A 27,719-nucleotide genomic window follows, 5' to 3' on the forward strand; every position below is an offset into this window, starting at 1 on the left:
CTCCTGCATCGGCAGGCGGACCCTCAAGCACTGCGCCACCAGGGAAGCCCGCCGTCTGAATTTTTATGATAATATGGAAAAGGGGAAGAAGAGAAAGATAATTGAAGCTCTTCTTTCTCTTTAAGAAATTTCCCAGCATCTCATATAATTCCAAAACCGTAGTGAGACTTCGACAGCCGTTTGGAGAGTAAATTCTTAGGTTTTTGTCACAGAAAAGAGTACCAAAGTATCTGGTGAGCTGGGAAATTGGACAGATCTGCCTCTGTGTGACTTTGGGCAAATCATTCAACCACCTAGGCCTTAGCTTGTTCATCGGTAAATAAAAACATCTTTTCTAAGTTCACATGTTTCATCAACATTGGCACATTATCACTGCTTTGGGGGAAAAAAAAATTGCCAAGAAAAAAGACACTGAGCTCATAAGTGACTGCATGTCAAAAGTGCTTGCAGATTAATACTTGAAGTCACATCACCAGGCCACATAATTTCATGTGTCTTAAAAGTTTCCTTTACTTCTCAGAAAACAGCAACTTATGAACCTATAACAGTTGCATAATGTGTTATTAAACTAATGTATAAAATGGAAACACTCTTTCAAAAGGTTTATCTACAACTGAAAACATAAGGCACATAGATGATCTTTGATTTCATGAGTTCTCTTAGTTTACTTTATGCTCTTCAAGTGAATTTCAAAGACCTGAAATATAATCTAATATCATGGAAAATTTAGACCTATTATAGCTACTTATATGTCCAAATAGTGGTGGTGTTTTGTTTTGTTCTTCCCTGCCCAGTCACTATCTGACAGGCACAGTATCCTAACACTGAGTTTATCTGATTTAAACTAATCCTTGGGACTTCCCTGGTGGTCCAGTGGTTAAGACTCCACACTCCGACTGCAGGGGGCCTGGGTTCGATCTCTGGTCAGGGAACTAGATCCCTCATGCTGCAACTAGAAGATCCCACCTGCTGCAACTAAGACCTGGCACAGACAAATAAATAATATATATATTTTTAAAGTTAGTAGCATGCTCTTTAAAAACAATTAATTAATTAATCCTCATAACTCAAGTGTCCCCATCTTAAACAAAAAGAAATAGTCTCAGAAAGACTAAGTAAATTACTTTACAGTTATGGATATAGAAAAATCTTTCATCTCCACCATGATATAGACCATCCTCATCCTCTCAAATGATAAGAACTTTTTTCTAACCCCACACGAACCTACCTGGCAGAACAAGATTTCAGTGAACAATCACAAAAATATCATCTTAAAAACTTTTATGGAGGGGCTTCCCTGGTGGCGCAGTGGTTGAGAGTCCGCCTGACGATTCAGGGGACACGGGTTCGTGCCCCGGTCCGGGAAGATCCCACATGCCGCAGAGCGGCTGGGCCCGTGAGCCATGGCCGCTGAGCCTGCGCGTCCGGAGCCTGTGCTCCGCAACGGGAGAGGCCACAACAGTGAGAGGCCCGTGTAGAGCGGGAAAAAAAAAAAAACTTTTTTGGAGAAACTATTTTCAGAAAATAAACAAAACTTTTTTTTTTTTGGTTCACTGATTTTGCTTCTATGAGCCTAGTGCCTTATATTATGTGTGAAGGGCCAGGCTTAGCTATAGAGAGAATCTCCATGCAGCTCATTTCATTCTGTATCTTCTGTTTTCAAAACGTAAAATCAATCTACCTGGTTTAGACAGAATTACAGAATGGCAAGCAAACCAATATGCCAACTTCTGTATTAGGGTGGTAATGTGGACGGGTAGATGATGTTTCCTTCCACAAATGAGACAATCTGAGGGAGATTATTATTACTGAGAATTAAAAGGACAGAATAGAGATGTAAATAAAAACTTCCGATGAATCCAGAATATTTTAAGTATTGTGGCAACAAGAACAGCACAGAAAGCATGACTTGCCTAGCATCAAGGAGTAAATCTGCTTCAGTCCTGGACAAGAACACAAATATAAGGTAGTTCTCCCACCATAATTATCCCTGCCCACAGAGCAACAATAGAAAAAGACCATAAATATTAACTTTGCTACAACACAATTCCTTCAATAATTGTGCTTATATACATATTAAAAGTAAGGAACAGAGGTGCCTAGGGACTCAGCAGCAGCCTATGCTTATATATATACAACAGGGACCTATTTTTTTTTCAAAATACCATATTTTAGAATAAAATGTTAAGTTTCTATGAGTAGCCCATTTCAACTGTGTTCACTTCCATGGTTTAGCAGCACAGTGCTTTCTGACTTTTGCTCTCATGCAGTAAAGTAACACACTGTGACCCCAAAACAAAGGATGAAAAATTGGAGTGATCCTTCTCCAAACAAAATGGACAATTTTCTTTCAAACAAAAGAAAATCTTGTAACAAAGGCAGAAGCTCATTTAAGGCATGGTGTGTATCAAGAACTAGGGGATTACATCAAGTGATTATTATCAAAAAGTCCCTTGATTCAAAAAATATCTGCCTAAATGATGTAGTTTGTGAATCTGCTACACAAAGGAACCACGAGTACTTCCTTCCGCCTAGAAAAGGTACCGCCACGGCACAGAAGAGAACAAGATGAGCATTCATTTGATACATTCAAAGTGTTCTTGAATAAAGACATCTTTGCTGGTGTCTCAGTGTATGTGGGCATAAACTCTGATGCATTAGGAGAGGCAGTAAAAACACAAACCATAAAAGGATCTTCCTCGTATAACATTTAACTGTTAGCAGTAAAAGTTCCCAATTGTATTCTCTTTATTCATTCATCATTGGTATGAATACCATCTCCTAAATTTTCAGCAAAATCACCCTCTTCTATCTTTTAAAGGAGGCTTTCGTTAGAACCTTTGCCCAAAGGTAATCGAGTAACTAAATTATATCAGTGTAAGGTCTACCTTCAGCCCATTTTTCCCCAGCATCAGGACAATAAGGGGTCCAAAATTCCTCAGTGTATTTTTTTTTACAGTCCCTTAAACGAAAATACGTATGTGTTTTCTGTTCCTTTTCAGATAATTTGCTCTTTTCATAAAGAAGGAATAAAAGCAGGCGTGAAGAGTAGCTTGGCAGTTAACCACACATTCAATTAACAGGCCCAGTAACTGTTATCTCCGAGTCAGACATGGAAATTTCCAAGACTGTAACATCAGCCAGGCCCATTAGAGGGAGCTACAGGGAACATTAGTTTCAGCACTTAGTATTCAGATGAGCCATTGACAGAAAATGCAAGTGCCCCAAGAATACTAATGTAGGGTATGGAAAGCCTCAAGCCTCTGGGATCTTGACTCCAAAACACCCATAGATCACCATATCCCTGCATGGCCAAGACCCATTTGTGCTCACCTGTGCGCATTTGTGGTGGAGCTTAAACATGGGAGACTATTGGGGCATCTGTTCTGAAAGCAGCGATGTAAATGGCTTACCAGGATTTGGAACACCTGGATATTCCCTGACAGTTTCCTGAGAGCTTTTGCTGCCTTTCAGACTATGCAAGATGATGCCACCAAGTGTACACAGAAGAAATCCAGAATGATGTGGGAATGGGTAGCATCACTAACTGAAATCTTGACATACAAGAACTGTTATTAGTTTTCTCCTATATTAATAAGTAGTCCATCCTGCGTGAAATGCTTAAACATCTAGAAAACCAATTTCTTAAACTAGTAGCTTTTTTTTTTAGTTTCCATATTTGAAATGATTTAATCACGTTCTTCTTTCCAAACCTTGAAATCAGACCTTGCGTTAAACATTAAACAAATGCTCACATCGTCTTGCAGAGAAATCAGATTCTGCCTTTTACTGAAGACAGTTAACTGATGTTGAAGCAAAATAACATCTTCCTAAACATTACATAAACTTTTCCATTTAGGGGGAAAAAAATCCGTTCTTGATAATAGCCAAGGAATTGTATTAAAAATTTCAAAGCTGTGACAAAGTGAGAGAGTGGCATGGACATATATACACTACCAAATGTAAAATAGATAGCTAGTGGGAAGCAGCCACATAGCACAGGGAGATCAGCTCGGTGACCACCTAGAGGGATGGGATAGGGAGGGTGGGAGGGAGGGAGACCCAAGAGGGAAGACATATGGGAACATATTTATAGTATAACTGATTCACTTTATTATAAAGCAGAAACTAACACACCATTGAAAGCAGTTATACTCCAATAAAGATGTTAAAAAAAACAATTTCAAAGTGAATCACACTATCACTTCTCCAAATGTTTTAGTGTGCTTTAGTTTTCTGTTTCTTTGATTTTCTTGATGGTGATAGTTGCCCCATTTAAAGATAAGTCACTGTAAGGCTAATAAATTGTCTATGGAGTTCTCATTATCGCATATGCTAAAATTACCTCATGATTCTAGCAGAATTTTAACAAATGACTTAACATATTGAGATGATTTAAATCATCACTTCCTTTCCCCTTTCAGGAGAAGTTGTGGTTGATATCACTTTTTAAAAAAATTAATGCTGCACCAAGCACGGTGCTAGATATTTTACATACAGCATCTCAAACTCTTCCCAAAACATTAAAGACACTATAACCATTTTGCATCTTATAGATGAAGAAATCAGGGCTTTGGGAATTTAAATGATTTGCCCCAAGGCCACAATTCTAGTAACTTGCAGAGCCAAGATTAAGTCCGTCTCAATCCAAGACCACATGAGAACCCACAGTCTAGCCATACTACCATTTTGCTACTTGTCACATAAGCACAAACATGCACATTACCCTTGATCATTTTAACCACTAAACTGGAGTCACAGATACTACTAACAATGATATATCCTTCATCAAGTTTTGAAATTTTCATTGTATAGGTTTTTTTAAGGATGAAAAGATCAGAGTTTGCCCACCTGTTTGATTACTGCACATGGGGTACGATCACCTGATTTCCTGGGAAAAGCACTAAGACCACTGTACTAGAAAAGCCGGGCCATGATCATGACCTGCCCATTGATTATGTGTATGTTTTGCAGCAAGTCTCCAAATTACCCTGTGACGAGTATCTCTGATTTACAAGTGATATCCATAATCACCCTCTAGATGTTTGCAGCTGTGTTTATGATTCAGATAGCAAGCCTAACACTTCACACAGAAGCCCTCCCAGAAGCCACACTTAGAATAGCGAATATGCATTCCAATATTAGTATGATTTGTTGTTGCAGGGCTGACAGTATAGAAAAATGCTAGAGGCCCTTTCTTTCTGATAATATGACAGGTAAAAGATGTGAGAATTCGGGGCTTCCCTGGTGGCGCAGCAGTTGAGAGTCCGCCTGCCTATGCAGCAGACGCGGGTCCTGGTCCTGGTCCAGGAAGATCCCACATGCCGCGGAGCGGCCAGGCCTGTGAGCCATGGCCGCTGAGCCTGCGCGTCCGGAGCCTGCGCTCTGCAACGGGAGAGGCCACAGCAATGAGAGGCCCGCGTACCTCCAAACAACAACAACAACAACAACAACAACAACAAAAAGATGTGAGAATTCAGTGGGTTATTTAAAAACAAGGAAAAATGACACCAGGGGCACAATTTATGGAAAGCAATCATAGTCTATTAGGTCAGAAAATTCCAATCCTAGATTTATGTTTGATTATATTTTCAAATTGCATGCAATAGATGTTTTTTAAAGTGCAGGGTCAATACTGGTTGGCTGCAATGTCAACTGATTTGCTTCTCTTCTGTTAGAGGCAAATACTTCAGGATGAAATGTCAGAAAGGTTATTTTGGTTGCAAAAATTGTAAAAGCTTATTCCTTCCCAAAGGTCAGATATTATAACTAATCTTGAAAGACAATGAAACAGCATGCTAAGCCATAAATATTTTAATTTTCAAACCCATGTTTAAGCAATCAAGTCACCTTAGAGGAGTTCCTCTTTTTAACTGTAATGCTCTTGAAATGCTTTTGTACAAATATGTTTACTTGAGGAAAGCCCCCCTAGCAAACAGTTAAATACCATATGCTACAAGTCATGGAAAAAAAGAGTTTAACTACAGTTCACATAAAACTGTGACCTCAAAGGAAGGTTATTTTGAAAATGTACACAAATAAAATTTAAAAACATTTGGGGGCATTTTGGAGTTCAAGCCTATAACCATAAGCCAAGATGCAGCAGAGCTGGCATTTGGATGCTGTGTGGATTCTGGACTAACATAAGAGAATCAGCGTCTAGGATACATGGAACACGGATTTGATGCTTCAGTATTTGAAACAAAATGAGAAATTGAAATGATAGAGATAAAAATCAAAAAACAAAACATCAACAATGGCACTCACAAAAAAGTAAACACAAGAGAAATAACAACCTGTACCACAGAAATACAGATACCATAAGAAAATATTATGAACAGTTATATGCCAACAAAATGGACAAGCTAGAAGAAATGGACAAGTTTTTAGAAACATATAACCTGCCAAAACTGAATCAAGAAGAAATGATAATATGAATAGACCAATTGCTGCAAGTGAAATAGAGTCTGTAATTTAAAAAACTCCCTGCAAACAAAAGTTCAGGACCCGATAGCTTCACTGGGGAATCCTACCAAATGTACCAAGAACTCACACTGATCCTTCTCAAACTCTACTGGCCAAATATGTCAACTTCCTCTCTTACAATCCCTCCCTACCAAAGCATCTTGCATGTAGTAGGTGCTCAGCAAAGTGTTCTCTATTTTCTCATTTAAAATGAGCCTATTACATTACTCAGGATAGTCTTCCCACCCCACATGGTTAGTTGGCTTAGAAGAGCGCTTCTCAAACACAGACATGACCAATACAATATTTACAACTAAACCGTCTTACACTCAAAATGCTCTTCATCTCAGAAGGCCCATACTTCTATTCTCTCAAATTTTTAACCAATTTTTTAAAAGGGCTGTTATGTTGCAGCACTCTGCCAAGGAATAATTTGAGACAATGGTTAAAAATAAGATAAAACAGCCCAAAAAGTAACCATTTAAAGAAAAAAGAAAGAAATCGGAAGTCAAACTCCCGTATTCTATTTTTCTGACCTATATTCGTCGAAGGCAATATTAAGAAATAGAACTTAATTATACTCAAAACCATTACTTAATGAAATGCTTATTCGTACTATCAACGAAAGTCATTTTTCTCAAAGGTCCTAATGGAGGATACAAGTGGCAGCATTATAACCAGAAGAGAAGAAAAGGTTTCTAGCATCAATGCTATTTAGAGTCAACCAATTCCACAAATCCCAGTTACAACATTTGCCTATTAATCTTTTCATTTTATAGATGAGATTACATTTTTTAAAAGTTTTTTTTTTAATATTCCAGTAATTCAACCCCTTTTGATGATGCTCATTCGACTACTTCTGAAGCAGAGGAACAGAGGAATCAATTTGCAATCTGAACTCTTAAATGCACAATAACCTCACTCCTTTTGCACATATCTGGTCCCATGCTTTGGAACATTTAAAAAAAAAAAACCTCCAAAAATGTACGGATTGTAATTAATATACACATCAATTATATCAATCTTCTCGTCTGTATTAAAAAGCAAAATATGCATCAAAATTTTAATAATAAACATTCAAACAAGATGCTTTGATTTGTGATGTTTCTTCACAATTGAACAGATTACAACCAGAAGCCAAAATTCTATGGCGAGGACACAGTCCCTCACCAAGTGCTTAGTAATTCAGAGTTAAGGATATAAGTAGATGAGACTGAGACCACTGATAGGATGTGGAAACAGTTCCTCAGATGCATCCATTTCTGTTTCAAGAAGATGAAGAAATTCTTTCTCTGAAGAGTTTGGGAGGATTACAGAATATTCTAGATTATAAAAAACTCACGTTATCTAATATGGCAAAAGAAAAATATATGAACGTGACTTTTTAATTTTCTCTTTAGATAATCTTTCTTTACTTTTTAGTTATTCTACCCAATGTGGAAATATATACATTAGATGGTTAAATTTATTAAATGAACATTTTAAATACCTGTCTTCTATGAGAAAAATTACTAAAACTAAAATTTTATTACTAAATTTTTAGTAATAAATTACTAAATTAATTACCAAAAATAAATTACTAAACTTTTATTGTCTTTTCAAAAAAGTTATAACAAAATTGCTGAAACCAAACAATCTAATGTCTGACACTTGGTAGTATAAATACAACAAAGGCAAACACTGTGACAAAACGAGTTGAAAGGAAGGCTAACATCTAGGACATACCTAACCAGAAGAAAGCATACATCTGAAGTCACAAGAATGAGATATCACAAGAGAAACATGCCTGTAAAATATAAAGTCAGTTCCCAGGCTACACCATAGCTATCTTCTATTATATTTTCCAGTAATATTCACTTCACTCATCCTTAAAGAGAACCTTTAGTGTACTGATATGAACCTCAAATACTGTTCGTATATGAAATTCAAAGGTACACAACATTTCCACCCTTCTTAATATTGCCACCCAGCTAGAGATCTGGGAACTCTACAGATTTTCTCTATAGGTTTTCTCTGATCAGAAAGAACTATAGGTTTTCTCTGATCAGATCCCAAAACCATACAATACTCAACCAGTCTTTATCAACTATTTTTGTTGGCCTACATATAAAGAATTCTTAATAAGTTACTAAACCTAAGTTAAAGGAATTTATGAAATTTGGGAAAATACCATATCACCCAGTGTTCCTTGATCCCTTACTTAAATAAGATTTCAAAACCAGCCTGAATAAAAGTAAACTAATTATATAGATGTTTTTTACTCCATGCAGTCAAATAACAGCCTTAAAAATCTTAATGAATTTTCCAGGGATTGTCACTGCCCAAGCCCTGTGAGGATATGAATGCATAAACTTGATTTTAGTGAATGTGAGTAATGGAATCTAATCTTTGACCACATACAGTAATTCTTCGTACAGCACTCCTGCAAGACCCAGCACCAGTACCCATCATTAAGGGGAGCAAAGTACCGTAGACACTTGAACAGAGGGGTTAGGGGTACAGACGCTCCGCACAGCTGGAAGTCTGTGTATAACTTAGAGCCAGCCCTCTGCAGATTCAACCAACTGCTGATCATGTGATACTGCAGTATTTACTGTTTTAAAAATCTGCGTATAAGTAGACACAAGCACTTCAAACCTGTGTTGTTCAAGGGTCAACTGTACTCGCATTATTGGACTCTGTAGTTGTTCTAAAGTTTTCTCCCTTAACATAGAGTTAAAATATGCATGAGACTTTCATTCTATTGATTCCACTTTTGCATCCTAGAGCGATATACAAATGTGTCCGTTTTTTTTTAATGGCAACCTTGTAAATAATTGAAGACAGGTGTTTTAGTTCCCTCAGTCTTCTCTTTTCTAGGCTACACAGTCCCACTTCCTCTGTTTTCTATATGATTTCCAGACTTCTGTCTCTCCAGTTTGTCAGTGCCTTTCGTAAAATTATGGTGCCTTGGACAGAAAACAGTATTCCACCTGTGATCTGGCCAGTGTTAAGTACATCAAAGATATGACTTCCCATGATGCAGACACTTCTATTTATACTGCCTAAGGAAGGCCTAAGGGTTTTTTCTTTTTCTTCTTTTTTTCTTTTAAACAACTGCATCGTACAGTTGGCTCATATTAAATTTGTAGTCAAGTAAAAGCTCCAGATGTTTTTCACAAGCTGGAAATTTTCATTTTCTGTTCTCACTTGCAGCCAGCAACCACTTACTCCAGTAACAAGCAGAGAATTCATAGGTATAGCTGTCTGACAGAGGGATCAATATCTGGATAATTCCCTGTATTTTGTTATAAAACCTCTTCCAGTTGCCATTCTCATTGCTTAAGTTTTTATCAACTGAATTAAGTATCTTCCCTTTGGGAATGTCTTGAGTATTCAAATACATATTTATGTATATTATTACTTATGTCGTATTTAATATGTGCTGGTCACTGCTCTAAGTGCTTTAAAAATTTTAACTCATTTCATCTGGATAACAACTTTCTCAAGCTGGTACCATTATTATACACATTTAACAAAGGAAGAAACTGAAGGGCAGACAATTGAAGTAACTTGCCCCAAATCACAAAGCCAGTAAGAAGCAGAGCTGGGATTCAAAACCAGGTAGTCTAGAACCAGACTGGGGCTCATAAGCATTATATTATGCTGCCTCTTAACCCTACCTACATGCTTAGAAAAGCAGGCAGTGCGTCAGACACTTGGGAAGCAAACAAAATAATATATCATCATATTTCTATGTGTCTGTCTTTAGCTCCATTAAATAGATAATAGATAGATAAATAGACAGACAGATAGAACAATAAGCAACATAGAAATAGGTCACAGACATTCTGAGCATAACTTTACAATGAATCCAAAATATAAAGGTCTCTTTCAGGGCTGTTGAAAGGTTTACATAAATTAATATCTATAAAGCATTTAGAGTAATATCTGGCCCAACCTGATTGCTAGCCAATTATATTATATTTATATTATTTTATTAATAAGATAAATGTCAATTTTATAAATGTATTTTAACACAAATATACATATATAAACTCATATTTATAAATTACAATGTTCCTTAGGGCAAGGAAAAAACAGATTTTTAATTAAATCATAATGAGACTTTATTTTAAAAAGTGAAATATTCTCTTAAATAAGGACGAGAAGTATGGTGAAAATTAAAGCAGGCAGGCTATCAGAAACACTGCATGATAAAAAAAAATATATCAATTTCTTTAGCACCCATCCTCTGGTGGAAAGAACTCCACTAGCATTATGTATGTCACCAACTTGTTTGAGGTTTAAAGATAAAACTACTCTAAAAACATGCATTACCACCAGACATTATGGGTCACCTAAACCAATCTAGGAGCTTACCTCTTTAAGTATTCTAAATTGATATTTTTTGGCAACTCATGTATGTTCCTGCTAATCCAAGGTTATCTAAAACATGTGGTTTTTTAAAAATTTATTTTCTTTCTTTCTTTCTTTCTTTCTTTCTTTCTTTTGGCTGCATCGAGTCTTAGTTGCAGCATGTGGGATCTTCGTTGAGGCATGCAGGATCTTTCTTTGTGGCGCGGGTTCTTTGTTGCTGTGGGCCGGCTTCTCTCTAGTTGTGGCCTGCGGGCTCCAGGGCGCGTGGGCTCTGTAGTTTGCGGCACATAGGCTCTCTCGTTGAGGCACGCGAGCTCAGTATCTGTGGCACGCATGCGGGATCCTAGTTCCCGGGCTAGAGATCAAACCTGCATCCCCTGCATTGGAAGGTTGACTCTTTACCACTGGGCCACCAGGGAAGTCCCTAAAACATGTTCTTTTCTAGTGCTTTCGAATGATGGACACAGGATCCCCTATAGTCTGTCATTTTTGCTTAGGACTAAGGGCTATATACCAGTAAAACTAGAATTTCCTGAGCAAACTAGTCCTCATTTGGCTTTGAAGTGTGGTTGCTGTACTGTGTAAGGAGTCAGAGCAGAACATGGAGGCCACGATGGACAGGATTCAGGATGGAATTCGACCGTCATCACATCATGATCCACTGTCTTGATACGGCTATTCTGTTGTTGGTATTCTGGGGTTTTTTTTAGTTATAATCATTGTTAATATTTATCAAAGTTTGTTACTGGCTGTTTGGTAGATGAAAACTTACTTATTTTTTTCTATGATTTTCCAATTAATAGATAGTCTATGCATAGCAGTTTCAATGTAAATCATCCATAAGGCAGCTGTAAACATTATTCCACATCACCCTACAAGCAATTTTTATTTTGGCATAGGTAGGAGAACGTCAATGTTGATTCATCCGCGGGTTTATGACAGTAATTGACAACGGTAGGATTTTTTAATAAAACAAACTCCTAAGCATATGTTCAAATTCTTAGCTTAGAAAGTCAGCAATTTACATATGTTCCTCCACATCTATTTGCACTTATCGAATTACTTTCCTAGGGAGACAGAAACTTGTGATCAGGCAAATCAATTAAAAGGGGAAAGGAGGGCGAAAAAGAGACAGAAAAAGTGAGAGGTCTACTTATGTAAATTATCCCCCCAAATGCAAGAGGGACAAGATGCTTTGCTCCACTCCTGTCGACTGATCACTAGCTACCTGTTCCTTTCTCGTCTCCGCCCTTGCCCTTCCTAATAACTAAGAATGGACCACCTTGTTTTACAGTCATTCTGTAATACAGCAAGAACTAATATGGTTACTGTAACACTCTTAAGAATTTCAAGCATACAGAGTGAAGTCAGTCAGAAAGAGGAAAACAAACATCGCATATTAACGCATGTATGTGGAACCTAGAAAAGTGGTACAGACGAACCGGTTTGCAGGGCAGAAATAGAGACACAGCTGTAGAGAACAAACGTATGGACACCAAGGGGGGAAAGCGGCGGGGTAGGGGTGGTGGTGTGATGAATTGGGAGATTGGGATTGACATGTATACACTAATATGTATTAAATGGATAACTAATAAGAACCTGCTGTATAAAAAATAAATAAAATTCAAAGCTTAAAAAAATAAGAATTTCAAGCAAAAAAAAATTATTCTTTCAAAGTTTTACTTTGTTAATACCTACTGTGTCTGAATTCTGTGTTTACAATTATGCTAAAAAATGCAAAAATGCAACATTTTCTACTGCTAGTTTGTTTCATCTCTCACCAGCTTCCCCCTCACTGAAAGACACTGTCACTTCACCCTTAAAACAAACACAATGTCTCCACTCACATCTTAGTTATTTCTTACTAGGTTATCATGCTAGGTACTGTCTGCTCTTTCTACACAGTTAGCACCCAAAGGAACCAAAACCCCACCTCCTTCCCCCACCTTTACCAGCACTAGCCTTACCTCAGCATGTGTTCGGGATGAAGTGCTTATTATCTCAGCCAGTGGGCCCAGCATATCTCCAGGAGGGATGTCTTTGGCCCACTTGCTACAAATGGAATCAGATTTGTAACAGAAGACTCATACATGCAGGTGTCACAGGGAATATGCAAGCAAGGGAGAGGCAAAACACAGATCAGCCACTCACCGGCACTAAAACCTTACGCATGAGAGTCCACTTAACCTTTATAATTATTTCTAAACCAGAATTAATGATTCTGAAAGTCTGTTTTGGAAGGAACACCTTTGTTTGTCCAGGTGCATGAGGTTGTTTCCCTCTGCCACAGAAAAACAAGTTCAAGGCATTATGAAAAGTGTGCACTTAAAAAGAACACTTTCATCTCAGCTGTCTGCGTGCTAGGAAACATTTCAGGATTAAAGTCTCAAGAAAGAAGTCAATCAAGGAAGATATGGGCATATGAGCGTGTACATTGTGTCTATGGGAGGGAGGGAAGGAGGGATATTTGGGGTGGGGGGGAATGGAGTTCCTGACAGAGATGTAACATCTAATCATCATTATCTTCTATAACGTTCATATCTATGATAATACAAAAATTTATAGGGCTCTATCTTTTTTCCTGGCTGTACCATGCAGCATGCAGAATCTGAGTTCCCCAATCAGGGATCGAACCCTTGCCCCCCTGCAGTGGAAGCTCGGATCCCTAACCACTGGAAGGACAGGGTAGTCCCAGGGCTCTATTTTAAATATGTGTATATTTCACATGTATGTATACTTTACTAAACATTTGATAAATTTGTATAAATACATTTTGATAAATAAAAAGGCCACTTGTTTTTTTTAGAAACCTGAATATAGAGAGTGGCATTATAATTTGGTACCGTATGAAACCAAACATAACTAAAATCAACCCAGGCTTCACTGGATATATATACCAGTGATTTCTAGCATTCCAAGACTAATTATCATGCAACAAACATTTAAAACTATTACTGTTAATTATATAACAAATTAGATAAAGGTATCGGTATTGCAAAATTACGATCTCTAAAAAATGTGTGTTATATTCTGACAGTCATAACCGTAAAAGACAGGAAATTTTTAAAAGGTAAGCACTAGACTATTAAATCAGATTTCAAAAGTCTATAGTAATTTAAACTTAATCATCTTTACAGTTTTAAGAATTCTCTCCAAGGCAGGAGATAAGTATGCTAGTAACTCAGACTGGCGTTTAAAATTCATATACTCCTAAACATATAAAAATATTCATATACGTCTTCCCTTTGGGACAACTTAGCAAAATCGGCCTGTTTTTCTTTTCTTAGAGGGAGGAGGAGATAATAGCATTGGTAAATGGGATATTCTCTAAGTATTCACAAAAGTCTAGCTGGAGCTACTGTTATGTCCTTCTATACACATATACGTTTTACAACATGACCTTGGTGAAAACAGTCTTTATTAAATTATGTGGGGTTTTTCCTGACAGAAAATATTTTCTAAAACAGGACATAGTACATGTTATAATGGGTACCCTCACCGATAATATGCAGTAGGACAAAAGGTTTATCTTTATTAAATGTATTAGTTCAGTATTTAACCTAAAATTTACATTAGAATTCTTTCTTCTAATACTATGTCTAATTACCAAAAAAGGCACTCAGGGGCTGGACTGTCATTTTAATACACTGGCCAAGAAATTATTGCTGCCCTAAAATCTAAAAATAAATACAGTAATAGCTCTATCTAAAAACACAAGTCGAGACTTTTCAATGATTGTTACTTGGGAAACACATGCTATTATATTAGTAAAAATTTATAATTTAGGTGGGAAAGGAAAACACAGCTATGACAAAATCTGAGCCAAATTATCCTAGACTGGCTATTCTCAGAGCTTGGATTTTCCAAATATTTGCCCACTCTTGATTTTATGTTGCCCATTACCAATCTATGTTTTTAGGACTTCAAAGGCCAGCTATTCCAAGGAGCAAGAAGCTAGACAGACATGAAACTTGGATGCCACACTTAGGAACACAGAGTGCTCTGGCCCAGCCACAAAACCAAGCCTCATTTCACCTCTCCCACTTCCTGTTAATAGCAAAGGTTAGAAACAGATTCTGTTCCCAAGCACAAAAGTCAGCATGTCTTTTTTTTTTATTACCAATAAAACTGAGCAGCGCCCACAGGTACAAGTGTTTTATGCTATTTGCTTATTCTCTACCAGAGTTATAAACCCTTAAGACAGATGGCAGTATAATTGTTAAATTCTACAGATTAACTTGGCCTCAATTAAAGCAACAAACCTCACAGCCAATAGAATATTCTCGGTCTTGAGTTGTTATACCTGGTGTGAACACAGATTTACATCTGATAGTGACATGTATAAAAACATTAACTAATTTGATCACCAACATTAGAGCTACTATTAGTAGAAAATGTTTCCTGAACAACGAAACATGAAAATTATATTTACACAAAGGCAAAATAAATGGTGGGAAGGTCAACTTTTGAAACAAAATACAAATATGTGTCTAAAAATCAACGCCATAATATTTTAAGGTGGGTAATTTAACACTTTGACAATTTCTCAACCAGTGGAGCACATAAGTTCATCTAATATAACTATTCTACTGAACATATCATTACTATTATGGTTTTACCATTTCAACATCCTCTATTTTATCCTGACCAAACCCAGTTTCCACTTATGCTTAAACACCTCCCATGATCAGAAGAGCATTTATTTTTGTCCCTAGCTCTAGTACTTGTGACAATATTAAACAAGTCTATCACTCATATACCTGCCCTTCCCCTATTCCTATTAAAGGAGAGTCCAAATGCCTGTCAGATTTAGGACATATGAATGAAGGGTGAGACAGTCATGCTTCTATTGCCTGATAACTTATCCGGAATCTGATAGCAAAGTGGAATGACTAAACCTTAACCCAGAAGTATCCAGAGCTTATATATCTAAAGATAAACTGAAGTGCATCCAGCATGGTGACTTGCTTTAGCACCAGGGCAGCCAATCTTCAGGGACTCTGCTTCATATAACAGTGAAAAGCAGAGCTTGTGCTATGACCTCAGCAGTGCTTATGAAAACTCCTGTAACTGAGCCTTCACCTGGCATCCCCCAGGGCCCTGGGATACAAGAAAAATTGCCTTGGATGCCCCCAAATTCAAGTCAGATCTTTACGCTTGACTAAGATTCCAGTTACTTATAGTTATCAGTTGCGTTTTCAATCTTCTTGGACATTAGTTTATTCTAGGGTTGCCTCTATCCCACATCACGTCAACCTCAGCAAGAAGCACAGACCATGCTTGCGTGTTAAAAATAATGTAAAACTTGCAAGCAAGCATGCATGAATTTATGAGACTTGATTGAGCTTAGAGAATGGAGCTCTGAGGGATTTACACACTACAGTTTACTGCCAACTCCTGATCCTGTCCTTTCTCCTTCTCTTACTCTTTTGCAAGTTGCCAGGAAGATTCCAAAATGTTCTCTATCACACAGTTTTTTCTCTCTTCTCTGAAGACCTAGCTCCCTCTGACGTCCAGGCCCTTTGGGGACGGGTGGAATGAGAATAGAGTGATATTTTCTCCATACTTGCAACAGTATCTAAATATTTTTCCATACTTTTTTGTAAGAGAAATTTTGGTGACAGTTGTCACGTTGGTAAAATATTCTTCACCTGATTTTAAAAAGTTCCTAAAACTACCCTCATGCCACTATCTTTCTTCATTAATATTAACCAGATTGCTGAAATTTAATTTCAAAGAAATTATTTATTAAATATGGTATTTAGGATATAGTAGTGTTCAAAATAAATAAACCTTTCATATTTCATCATAAAAATGAAACAAAAACACATGACTTTAATTTTTGTCAAATCTGACATTTTGAAAGTGCATCCGTTTCACTTGCTCTAAGAAAGAGACATGAGGGATTTCCCTGCTGCTCCAGTGGTTAAGACTCTGCGCTCCCAATGCAGCGGGCCCGGGTTCAATCCCTGGTCAGGGTACTAGATCTCGCATGCCGCAACTAAGATCCCACATGCCACAACTAAAGGTACCGCATGCCGCAACTAAAAGACCCTGTGTGACGTAACTAAGACCCATGCAGCCAAATTAATTAATTAATTATTTTTTTTTAAAAAAAGAAAGAGACATGAAAAAAGTTACCTTCGGGGTATAGCTCTTCCCTCTCAATAGCAACCCCAAAGGAGATGTCACAGAGTACCTTAAAAACCACTGCTCTCGGATTTTTAAAAGAAAATTTCTTCTAATTTTAATTATATACTGTAAACCATTACTTTAAAATACAGAATATTTAGTTTCTTTAATCCATAATCCCATATATAGAAATGTACCTGGAAGAAATAATCAGAAAATCAAACCAGGGTTTATAAAAATATTTACTTCAGTATCATTTACCCTGACAAAATCTAGAGATAATCGACCAGTCCAACAAGAGAGAAATGCTTAAATAAAATAATACATTCACACAGTGACTATTAAGAAGTGTACAAGTGATAAAACTGATGCAAATTGATACAAGTATAAAAGTGATAAAGTTGTCATACTTTTAACGTTGTAGAAGATGGTCAGAAAATACCATTAATTTAAACATATAGAAAACCAGTCAATAAAAACATTACAGGGACTTCTTTTGGTCCAGTGGTTAAGAATCCACCTTCCACTGCAGGGGATGCTGATTCAACCCCTGGTCCAGGAGCTAAGATCTCACATGGCTGTGGGGCAACTAAGCCAGTGCACCACAACTACTGAGCTCACGCACCTCAATGAGACAGCCCGCATGCCACAAACTACAAAGCCCATGCACCCTGCAGCCCACGCGCCACAACTAGAGAGGAGCCTGTGTACTACAACGAAGAGCCTGTGCGCCACAACGAAAGATCCCACATGTCTCAACGAAGAACCCAAGTGCCCCAACTAAGACCCGACGCAGCCAAAAAAACATTACAATCCTAATTATATAAACTATGAGAACACTGAAAAAAGGAATCGGAGGAACTGATAAAATATTAATGATGGTCATTTTCATTTTGTGGTTGTCTCTTTCAGAAAGGATTTAAGCTAATGAACCTTTTTCAAATGTAACTGCATTAAATAAAACATAGACAAAATGTATCAGGAAAGTGGACAACTAGAAAACAAGCAGAGGAATGTCAAGGTGCTGCCGGCGGTGAAGTTAGTTCACAAAAGTGTACTGCTCAAGTTTGGTGCCCAGGACCCAGGGAGACCACAGCTGAGCACTAACAGCCAATGCAATCAGTTACACGATGCACACTCCTCAAAGCATCAACAACAGTTAACCTTTAGTGGGTGCCTATTATGTGACAAGCTTTGTGCTCAGCAATTTACATGCATTATCACAGTTAATTCTCCCAGTACCTCTCTAATTGGTATTATCAACCCCACTGTGCAGAAGGACATATTTTGGAGGGTTAAAAAAAAGTATGCTATTAACCTTATCAGCAATCCTGTAAGGCTTGATCTTTAGGCTCAAAAAGTAATGAACATTGTAGAATCAATTTTCAGTTTCAGATGCACCTGAAACCCACACCGATAACAAATTAAGTTGTTTTAAACAGCATGTACAAGAGTACCCCTAAATTTGGAGGAAAACCTGTAACTTTAGAAAATGTTATTTAGTCTACTATTCCTGGTACATAATGGCTGCTTAATAAATGCTTTTTGAATGTTTAATTCTGGCCTTATTTTAAATCATAACCATTTAATCATATACACACCCACAAACTCAACACACACAAAAGGGGGTTGTATGCATTTTTTCTTAAATTTCTGAATTTGGCTTAAATTCATTTATTATTTCATTTATTGATTGAACCACTACTGATTCTTCCCTGAACACTTAAAATGTATTAAGTAGCTCTTGGGAATAAGGACAATAAAGATAGCTCACAAGAAAGCAATTCAATCCAGTTATCAAGTATTGTGCAAAGGAAAACAAACCTAATGACAGGGTGGTTGTTTTTTTTTTTTAATATAATTTAGACCACTTACTATCAGATCCTGAAATTCAAAGAGGCTGATATTCACAATACTTTCAATCCCTCATTTTTTAAGTCCCTCATTCCTCCTGTGTCCACCCACGATTTCACATACATTCACACATCACCTTGGGAAATGTTTCTGCAACTAAAATTCAGACTGTGCTATGGGTATGGTTGAGCCATGGATGTATACCTTAGATAAGCAACTGTGATTTTATATTTATAAACGAAATAGTGATGGGGCCCATTGCATATTGGTTTGAAATCTACCCAAACGACTCCTTCTGGCTCAGAGTTTCCAAGGGCAGGTAGTTATTACTTCCTTTTATACATGAGGAGGTTAAAACCCACAGATATTGAATATTATATCCACAAGCTAGTATGTGTCCGAGTTTGAACTAAACCTCACTTTGTCTAACGCTGAAGCCCATGTTGCCATGTGTCCCCAACTCTCTTCCCATCTCACAAGCTTCACTCACACTGAGTTTACAGAATCTCAGAGTCATCTGTCACCGTATCACCAAGGAATGAGGAATTCAGTGAGGAAGCTGAAGGCTTATTCAGAGTGAACTCAATACTTTATCATAAAAGGATCCTGGTTTGGGGGCAAAATAAGCATAATCACCCCTATGGGAAACCTGATGGACTGTAGCTTGGCCGTAACTACTATTCAAACACGTGTTTTACTTGTCAAACTAAGGATCAATGCCAAACAAGAGCCATAAAAGGAGCGTGGGAAAGCCTGTGGGTTGGGTTAAGGGTTAGGGAAACAGCTGCTATGGGCATGATACCAAAAAAAAGGGAAAAATAGCAAGAGAGAAATTAGCAATAAATAGAACATAACTATCTCTACATTCTGTGGTTTAAAGAGAAGGTCTTTAAAGAAAAGATATTTTGGAGGGTTAAAAAAATATGCTATTAACCTTATCGGCAACCCTGTAACGTTTGATCTTCGGGGTTAAAGAGTAATGAGTATTTTATAATCAGAATTTTATTATGTTTGACATACTTTTATATATGGTTTATATTTGCTTATGAGACTCATTTTTTTTTAAGCCAAGCTTTTGCTCTTAAAAAGAACAACTGCTGCCCTCAATTCAAACCATGAGAAAAGACAGCTACTGGAAAAAAAGAACATTAACTTAATTGTGTCTCTGCTACCTACAAATATCTATACTTGATCCAAAAGAAAAATGATTAATAAGTGAATATCTTTTAAAAATGTATAGTCTCTGAAATCTGCATGGTTCATTCATTCAGCAAATATTACCTATATTTTGCCAGGCACTGTGTTTCTCTGTTTCAGTGAATAAAAGAGAAGGTCCACCTAGAGTCCAAACAAATAAGGCTTATGAAAGCAAGTACTTGATACACTTCTAAGCTCACAGAAGAACCGGGCTGAGCAACCAGGGAAAACAATCTAGAAGAGATGTCCAGGGAATTATTTTATTTGATATTTTTTTTATAAACAGGGACAATGTATATACTTAAATTTGACTACCTGAGAGAGATCTTAAATTCTGCTACCCCTAAAGGGTGTTAAGTATAAACATAGGGAAGAAATTGATACACTCACACAATTTATAATTCAACGCAGACAAAATGCCAGTATGAGGCTGAAGTGGATTTAAAAAACCTACACTAGAAAGGCAAACTTGAGACTTTTACGCCATGACTTACGGAAACTGTATCACTGAGGCTAACAGGACCTCTTTGACTCATCTTTACTTATTTATTTTATTTATTTATTTATTTATTTTGGCATGGTGTGCGGCAGGCAGGATCTTAGTTCCTGGACCAGGGATCGAACCCATGCCCCCTGCAGTAGAAGCACAGGGTCTTAACCACTGGACAACCAGGGAAGACCCAATTCATCTTTATTTTGACTATACCAGATCAGAAGATGTGCAAGATATTTTCCAGTTATGTGATTTTAAATCTATACTTATCCCCCCAAACGTACCTCTACCCTCTCTCTAGATATTTGTGTTTTCAAGAGTACTTCCTTTCTACAAATCCCCAAGAAACTGTGTCCAGCTCCACGGCCATCTGTAGAAGGATGATTCCAAAATCTGTACTCTAGCTTCAGTCTGGTGCCTCATCTACAGCCCATATCCCAGTTATTTTCTGAACCCTTACTCAGTATGATAGGCATATAGTTCCATGTATATAGTTGTCCATTGCCCAATGTGGGGGGCTAGGGGTATTGTCCCCATGCAGTCAAAAATGCTCTATCCCTACCTCAAAAAACAAAGGAATTGATAAATGACTCACCACCCAAAGGCAGGAAGCTCAGTTTGGATAGCATCATTTCTTTTGATTCCACATAGTGTGATCTCTAATCAAACACAAACTTTTCCCCACACTTAGTTAACTTAGAGATCTATAAACTGAAAATACAGGTACTGTATTTATTTTTTTTTTAATCCAAGTATAAGTAGACCTGCACAGTTCAAACTCGTGTTGTTCAAGGGTCAACCTTCAGTACTTTCAGTAGTTTAGCAGGTGCTCAAGCAGCGCTCATTATTCTGACTGGGATTTTTGCTATCAGCCCAGGTTTCCTCACACATCACTTTGAAACTGGTAGCTCTATCAGGTCAGGAGAATACTTGCACAAGAAACAGTTACCGTTAACGACTGTGTTGGAGTTGGACTGTAGTTTGTTCTACAAGAGGAACAGATCAGCTGTCATTGACTCCTCCTGTGTTCCTGTTAATAAAGCTTCTACAAATGAGGAAGCCTGGGGCAGGTGTGAAAATGAAACCAAATTCAAAACAGCAGCAGTATATTGGGCTTACGATTTCTGATCTACTCCATACTCCTGGACTGCACTTCTGGGCCTTATTTTATGTCTTGTTTTCTCCACATCAGGAATGAGACCAATACCTTGGACCATGAATTCTGAAATATATTCCCTTTGGGTAAGAGGTACAGGAAATGCATGTTCATCTGGAATAAACTGGATTTTCAATGCTCTGGTTCCACTATCATTTTTACACACGGCAGAGTATCTTATATACTACGCTGGGCAAGGCAGGAATTATTGTCCTCGCTAGACAGATCAGGAAACCATGGTCAAGAGAATTTAAGAAACTGCCCAAGGGTTCAGCTTGGTTGGCTTTGTGACTTTCAGACCCACATTCTCTACACAGCCATGGTGTCTTCCTCTCACTGTAACACTTGGCCACGCAACCCAGATAACCTAGTATTATTTTTCTGATTATTATTTTATGGATAAGACATTAAAAAAGCCTGTAGTTGGGCTTCCCTGGTGGCGCAGTGGTTCAGAGTCCGCCTGCCGATGCAGGGGACACGGGTTCGTGCCCCGGTCCGGGAAGATCCCACAGGCCATGGCGTGGCTGGGCCCGTGAACCATGGCCGCTGAGCCTGCGCTCCGCAACGGGAGAGGCCACAACAGTGAGAGGCCCGCGTACCATGTCGTACCGCAAAAAAAAAAAAAAAAAAAGCTTGTAGTGAGTGTTTAATGTGAACCAAACTGAAATGAAATAAAGGACCCCTATATTTGTAAAAGATAAATATATATATTTATAAAATAAAAAACACTTTCTCAAAGGCCTGCACCAACCCCATAAATAAGGTATAAATCCCTTGCTATTCTCTCCCACAGCAATCAGTATTCTACATACCTTTAATCACATTCACATACTTGTAATTACTTAAGATATTCCTACTAAACTATAAAATCCACCAGGTCAACATGGTGTTATTTTGTTCGTCATTGTATTCCTAGCGTGAGATGCAACTGGTGATTCAATGCATCATTACTGAACTGAATTGTGTCATATCTACTTGATGCCACATAGGTAGTATGAGTTAATATATTTACAGACTTTAAACATGTACTCCCTCAAATTACAGCATTTGATCTTTACAGCTATTACGATGTTGTTTAATATTAACAGAAAGAAGGGAAATCAAGGCCAAAATGATAAATCCCATTCACCTGAGCTGGAGGAAAAGGATGAGTAATATCCTTCTCACTCAACAATGACCTTGAGTTTAAGCTTCAGAAAAGGAATATGAGAGTTAAGGAAGACAGAATAGACAAAAGAAACAAAACGCAAAAGGACTAAACAAGATTCTTTACACAATACCCCATTTTCCACGTACATAGGAGGTCCAGCATTCAAATGCTCTAAGAGCAGTCCATTTCCTAGTGTCAACATTATTGTTCAGGTAGGTTTTTGTTTGTTTTTTCCCTCTCTTGTATATGTATCTAATGATAATCACCTATAGATATATCAAATATTTCTCGTTTTGGAATGATGCTGGGCTAAACATCACTTAAATCAAATAAGTCGCCTGTGGAAAAAAAGGAACACTAATAATTGTCTTAAAAGTTTTCAAACTTAAAAGCACTTGCAAGTAAATTAAGCGTGGGTGGTTTAGAAACAAGAGTGAAATAGAAAGTGAAAGCTTTTATAGCACGCCTATAATGTGTTCTATTATTGTACTATTAACATGAAAATGCCACTAACAAAACAAATACTTATTGCCCACTTAATGCATATTTGCACTCTGCTTGCTAAAGTGGAGCTGGGAAAAACAAGCATCAGGCTTCAAGAAACTGAAATCTAGTTAGCAAACTACTAACTGGTACAGCACAATCTATAGTGATGTATTTAAGGGTAAGAATGTAACTAAGTGAACTATAAATAGGGAGGGCTGTAGCAGTTGTGAAGTTTTCATGAAGAAAGTGAGCTACACAGAATATATGGTATTTGGATAGGTCGTGAAAGTAAGTTGAAATTTTCATATGAAAGGAATAAAAGGCAAAAAGAGGAAGAGACAGGTATAAACACTGAATTCTGCAGAGGAAGTTAAATGACCACCTGACAGAAATGAAGGTCCTTGGCGAATAACAGTGATACATAAATTAAAACACAGGGTAAAGAGATCATTAAAAAACCGGAATCTGAGTAGATTATGAAGGACTCAAAAATTAAGTAGAAGGGGCTAGACTAGATGGGGAATATCAGAAGGGAAACTGTAATGCTTTTAGCAAGAAGGGGCTATTCAGAGCCTCTGTGTTGCACCAACCCATCCACGGGGCTCCATTCATGGTAACCCTGTGGTCAACGACCAGATGAAAACCATGCTTTCAAAGATGACGCAGACATCACAGTTTATGGCTGTAAGCAGGGGGAGGATCACCAGAGACTTGTTAAGACATTATTTCAGGAACTCAGGGGCAAAGTGATAAAGGCTTAGACCCCTGGTTGTCAAAGAGGGAAGAAGACAAAGGTTAAGTCAAAGAATAACATCGGCATAAGAAATGCCGATTTCTGACACATGCTACAACATGGATGAACCTTGAGGACATTATGCTAAATGAAATAAGCCAATCACAAAAAAGACAAATACAAATACTCTATGGTTCCATTTATATGAGGTACCTAGAGTAGTCAGATACATAGACACAGCTAGTAGATGGTGGTTATCAGGGGTTGGTGGAGGAGAAAATGAGGAGTTACTGTCTAACGGGTACTGTTTCAGTTTTTCAAATGAAAAAAGTTCTGGAGACTGGAGAGTGGTGATGGTTGCCCAACAATGTGAATACACTTAATATCATTAAACTGCACGTTTAAAAATGGTCAAGATGCCGGGGCTTCCCTGGGGGCGCAGTGGTTGAGAGTCCGCCGGTTGATGCAGGGGACGCGGGTTCGTGCCCCGGTCCGGGAAGATCCCACATGCCGCGGAGCGGCTGGGCCCGTGAGCCATGGCCGCTGAGCCTGCGCGTCCAGAGCCTGTGCTCTGCAACGGGAGAGGCCACAACAATGAGAGGCCCGTGTATCACAAAAAAAAATAATAAATAGTGGTCAAGATGGTAAATTTTATATTATGTGTATTATACCACAATTTAAAGTAATAATTAAAAGAAAAAGAAATTCCAAAATTTTATGTCAGATTGAGATTAAGGGAAGAAGGGGCAAAGAATTCCAAATTACTCTTAGATCACTAACTTAGAAGAGGGAGGAAAACTGAAATAAAATAAGGGGATCCAGGCTAACAGAGGGGAAGAGTCATAACTGTCAAATATGTTTGATAGGACCATCTAAATGGAAGTGCTACACAGGCAGCTGGAGACAACAGATAAGACCCTGTGGATGGAACAGGAAATATGCTGGTTTTTATTTTCGTGTCACCATGTTGATGGGTGAGGGGAGGAAGGGTTTGGAATCAATCATCAGGTTCAGTTCTGAGCCCTAGAATTTAACAGAGATGTTTTTAAAATATACTGTTATGTTACATTTTTTCACATTTTGATATCTTTGAATTAGGGTGGTCTTACAATGAACAGTGTCTTTTTCTTTTTTTAACATCTTTATTGGAGTATAATTGCTTTACAGCGGTGTGTGAGTTTCTACTTTAAAACAAAGTGAATCAGCTATACATATACATATATCCCCATATCTCCTTCCTCTTGCGTCTCCCTCCCACCCTCCTTACTCCACCGCTCTAGGTGGTCACAAAGCACTGAACGGATCTCCCTGTGCTATGCAGCTGCTTCCCACTAGCTATCTGTTTTACATTTGGTAGTGTATATATATCCATGCCACTCTCTCACTTCGTCCCAGCTTACCCTTCCCCCTCCCTGTGTCCTCCAGTCCATTCTTGAAATTGAGTTATTTATAGTGAGGTGGATGGACCCAGAGTCTGTCATACAGAGTGAAGTAAGTCAGAAAGAGAAAAGCAAACACCATATGCTAACACACATATATGGAATTAAAAAAAAAAAAATGTTTCTGAAGAACCTAGGTGCAGGACAGGAATAAAGACGCAGACGTAGAGAACAGTGTCTTTTGATGAAAAACCATGGATGCAATAACAGAAACTAACTCGATATAGCTTAGGGCAGGGTTATTCACAGAATGGGGGGCAGGGACACAGGGAAGCCTCAGGGAAGAGGGAGAATCAGAGTCAAGAAAGCCCCGAGAAGATTCAGATCTCTCTCCCTTTCCCGCACTCTCTGTATCTGCTTCATTCTTTCCGCAAACTGATTTCTCTCTGCTCCTTAGCCCTTAGGGGTTTTGGAAAGGGGCTTTTACATTTTGGAAAAGACTGACTTAACTCACACTTGGTCCCAATACCAAATTACTGGATCAGAATTTCATTGCCCAGCTTGAGCCCAATCGAGTACAGTCAAGATAACAGGGTCATGCCAAACAAGTGTGGCTTCCAGAGGATGGCTACTGTAAGTGTAGCCTGATACCCCAGTAGGCATCAAGTACCACTGCATCTCAGGGAAGAGGAAAGATGGTAACAAGACAATTGAATTATATGGACACCTTTAGTCAGAGGAGAAGACTTGAGAGTCCTAAGAGGCAAATGACAATGGTCTTTCACTATTTAACTTTATCACATAAAATAGTAAATAAAGATTAAGAAATAGGGGTCAAAGTTACAACAGGGCAGTTTTTGACTGAAAATAACCATCCTATAGCAATGTTTTATTAAATGTTTTGCATTAGACATAATCAATTTACATTATCACTCAACAAACCTGCAGAGCTGGGATTTAATTTTTCATTTAATAGATGGAAAACCAAAACTAAGAAATTCACTAATTTGCCCACAATTTGCACCAATGTTCCTTTGGATTCAAAGCCCTTCTCTTTCTTTTTTTTCTTCCCCAGCTTTACGAACGTATGATTAATAAAAATTGTATATATTTAAGGTACACAATGCGATGTCTTGACATATATATACATTGTGAAATGACTACCATAACCAAACTAATTAAATATCTATCACCTACCATTTTTTTCCCCTTCTCTTTCTATTACACCCATCTCTTTGTATTGATTTTAATGTGGCGTGCTTTCTTTCATTCAAGGTATTCAAGTAGTGGCTAAATAAACATTTGTCACAAAACTACTATAGGAATAATCATTGTTTTGGGTAACAAATTTATCTGGCCTCTCTGATGATTTCCAACTATAATAATTCATAAGTTTACTATTTTGGATTCAGTGAACTCATTTTGAAAGCATTCATTATAAGCAAATATGAACACTTTTTCCATCTATTAAAGGTTTTGCAATCTTGATAATTTCCAAAAAGAAAACATATTCCATCTATTGCATTAAAACTGTTGGTAAGCATTTTTTAAGGAAAAGAGATCTGGTTCATCTTTAAGTAAGAAAGCTAGTAACAGTAAATATATTCAAATCTGACAAACAACATTTTCTAGGAAAAGCTGTAGAAGTGACCACAGTTGGTGAAACAGAGAATTTTTTTTAATTATAAACTATTTTTCACAGAACTAGAACAAATAATCCTCAGATATACATGGAACCATAAAAGACCCAAAACTGCCAAAGCAATCCTGAGGAAAAAGAATAAAGCAGGAGGCATAACCCTCCCAGACTTCAGACGATAATACAAAGCTACAGTAATCAAAACAGTGTGGTACTGGCAGAAAAACAGACATGGATCAATGGAACAGAATAGAGAGCCCAGAAATAAACCCACACACCTATGGTCAATTAATCTTCGACAATAAGGAAGAAAATACAATGGAAACAGGACAGTCTCTTCAGCAAGTGGTGCTGGGAAAACTGGACAGCCGCATGTAAATCAATGAAGTTAGAAGACATCCTCACACCATACACAAAAATAAACTCAAAGTGGCTTAAAGACTTAAATATAAGATATGACACCACAAAACTCCTAGAAGAGATCATAGGCAAAACATTCTCTGACATAAATGGTACCAATGTTTTCTTAGGTCAGTCTCTCAAGGCAATAGAAATAAAACTAAAAATAAACAAATGGGACCTAATCAAACTTACAAGCTTTTACACAGTAAAGGAAATCAAAAAAAAAAAAAAAAAAAAAAAAAAAAAAAAAAAAAAAAAAAAAAAAAAAAAAAAA

At 37.6% G+C, this 27,719-nt stretch overlaps 1 protein-coding gene and 1 pseudogene across 1 annotated transcript in view; one reads left to right on the forward strand and one right to left on the reverse strand.

The window, feature by feature from the left end:
* PDE3A (phosphodiesterase 3A) overlaps positions 1-27,719 on the reverse strand; it is a 311,664-nt gene that overhangs the window by 245,189 nt on the left and 38,756 nt on the right.
* The window catches only part of LOC103074497 (serine-threonine kinase receptor-associated protein pseudogene), a 33,824-nt pseudogene that overhangs the window by 3,122 nt on the left and 2,983 nt on the right, over positions 1-27,719 (forward strand).

Source organism: Lipotes vexillifer, unplaced genomic scaffold (assembly GCF_000442215.2).
Source record: "Lipotes vexillifer unplaced genomic scaffold, Lipotes_vexillifer_v1.1 scaffold559, whole genome shotgun sequence".
Classification (NCBI taxonomy): Eukaryota; Metazoa; Chordata; class Mammalia; order Artiodactyla; family Lipotidae; genus Lipotes; species Lipotes vexillifer.